Consider the following 2,733-nt stretch of genomic DNA (forward strand, 5'->3'; position numbering starts at 1 on the left):
CGTAGGGATCGTGGCTAGCCCCAGCACTTTGCGACAAACATGATCAGCCTGACGCGCAGCGTTTGGAATCATCGTGCCATTCGAGACCGATTGCTTCGAATGTTCGCAACGCAACTGTGAATCAGGTTCAGTGCAGGACTGAAAGCTACCGCTGACTGGATTTTTGTCGTGAGAAACTCGCTTGCTTGAAAGACGTATCTGATCGTCAGTTTTTGTGGTTGACGCCTTTGGGATTAAAACTGTCGAGTTTCCATTTCAGAAGTGCTCTTAGTGTCAGGCAGCCGCGCGGGCAATAATTGCCCCAAGTCCATCAGCGGACTATCCGGCAAATTAGGTGCAAGACCACCCAAACTGGTGCAAACCTAGCACAAGAGAGTGTATGGCAAAATGCCAAAGGTGTACCGACCGTCTCAGTGTTTTCAGGTCCAAATCATGCATTACCAGGCCACGACGTCGGCTTGATTTTCCAAATGCAGTAACGCATCTCCCTGCAGCCTAGATACAAGACTGGTCAAATTGGCACAAATGTGGCGCGTGCGCCCGTACGTGCGATATGAACACATATGCCAGTCATTCGTTTGCTTTCCGGAATGAAATTACCCGGTTTCATTTTTTTTTAAACAAAAGCTCTGTGTGACAGGCGGCCGGCCGGAGCTCGACCACGGGGGCGCTGCCGAGCACGTGTCCAGGGGCCGTGCGACCAGGCGTCCCAGTGGCTAACTGCCGAGCCGGGAGGGCGACATCGATAATGCACAGGCGAAGGCGGCACCCAGCTCGGCGACACGGAACAGCATCGATCAGTCGACCGGCCGCGGAGATGGGGTCCAGTACACGCTGAAGACCACGTGTCACTGACCGTGAATGCATTCTCGGTTGATGGCCCGAATGGATGGGTGGAGAACGCGGCAACGCACCGCAGCGGGTGTCATGGGGCTAGTGGTTACACCAATCACTGAGAGACGGTCCTTCTACCAGGCTTGCCAGGCCAACTTCCCGCAGCATTCCGCGCCCGCGCCTGCGTGCCGTGTGTTTTACATACATACATGATATGCATGCACACGGCGAGTGCCTGCGTGCCGTGTGTTTTACATACATGATATGATATGCACATGATATGATATACATGATATGCGTGCACACGGCGAGTGCACAGCACATTTCAGGGAAGTGAAGCCAATCAGTTGAATTTTTTAAAACATATTTATCAGTATATCATAAAATGGAATACTCATAATGTCAAACGCGAGCCTGTCCTGCAGCTGTGTACAATGCTCGGGCATCATGATTTCCCAATCCAGTGTTGCTCGCCACGATAACATATCGGTCTGGTTTAAGATCGACTCTGATGAAGCCCAACAAATTTTTGGTGAAATGACCATCCCTTTTCGCTGTTCACTTGCAAACGCACGGACCTGCAAGCATGACACGAAAACAGCACAGCCAAGTGTAAAGCGTGCGAAAATTCCAGCCAATGACACTCACGCGCGTCCTGATGACACAATGCCTCTACCACGGCTTGCCTAAATATACCATGAAAACCGTTACAACGTTCACAATGGCTCTATCCATGTCATTGTTTGAACGACGGGGTTCAGCGCCGCGGACGGGCCGCCTCTTACCGGTCGTCGCGCGCCAGCCGCGGTCCGAGCCGGTAGATGGCGCTGAGAGCGTCCCGCTAGGCAGCCGGTGCCTCGGAGCCGGTCATGTCGGTCAGCGGCTGGTACGCGTCCCGGGCGCTGAGCACGTGGCACGGCCGCGGCGGCATGCTGGCCGCCGGCCGAGCCGGGCCAAGGAGCGCGTGCTGTGGTACGCTGGTCACTGGTCACGAGTCAGGCAGGGTGAGTCAGGGGGACGGCCGACGCTGGTCCGGCATGTTCATCCGCCTGCTGACTCGACTGTGTTCCCACACTTTGCTCGATCTTGTGGTGGCACGATCGCTTGCATCGTGATGATGATGATGATGATGATGATGATGATTTGGGCACTGGGGCGCACCGACTACATTGGTCATATGACGCCCATAACCCTACTTTTTATCTAACACATGCCTGAAAAAGCGGGGAGATACAGTTACGTTCCATGTATGGCATGGAATTGTATGTCTTCAAGATAACTAAAAATGTGACGGTCATTTACTGAGCTGGAGTCGCCTCCCAACATACTCTACAGCGCTTGACGCACGGACCCTGGTCCAAAATGGCGCATACGTTCCGAGGCGAGGTGGGCACAATCTATCAAGACATGTCGTACGGTGTAACGATCCCCGCAGCGAGGACACAGCGGTTGGTCTTTCCCGCATAACAGGTATCGGTGAGTTGCGTATGTGTGTCCGATTCTAAGGCGGCATAGCGTCACTTCATCCGCTTCACATTACGACAGCTGAACGCCCATGGTCCCAACCGGGGCTCTATCTCCCTCAGTTTATTGGCAGCATGCACATCCCAATTCGCTTGCCACTGCTTCAACATGAAGGCAGATTCCACTGCATATAGGTCGTTGGCGGGGACTGTCATAGCAGGGATGCCAGATGCGTGTGTGGCACGCCTTGCTGCGGGATCAGCTACTTCATTACCCGATATGCCAACGTGGCTTGGTATTCAGTAGAGTACCACCTGCTTCCCGGATCGTGACAGTGTAGTAAGAAGGGCTAAAATGTTCTGAACGACGGGATGTAATGACTCCAATTCCTGTAACGCCATCAGGCTACTAAGAGGGTCCGATAAAACTAAGTGT

The sequence above is a fragment of the Pollicipes pollicipes genome, unplaced genomic scaffold (genome assembly GCF_011947565.3).
Source record: "Pollicipes pollicipes isolate AB1234 unplaced genomic scaffold, Ppol_2.1 Scaffold_5724;HRSCAF=6776_pilon_pilon_pilon, whole genome shotgun sequence".
Lineage (NCBI taxonomy): Eukaryota > Metazoa > Arthropoda > Thecostraca > Pollicipedomorpha > Pollicipedidae > Pollicipes > Pollicipes pollicipes.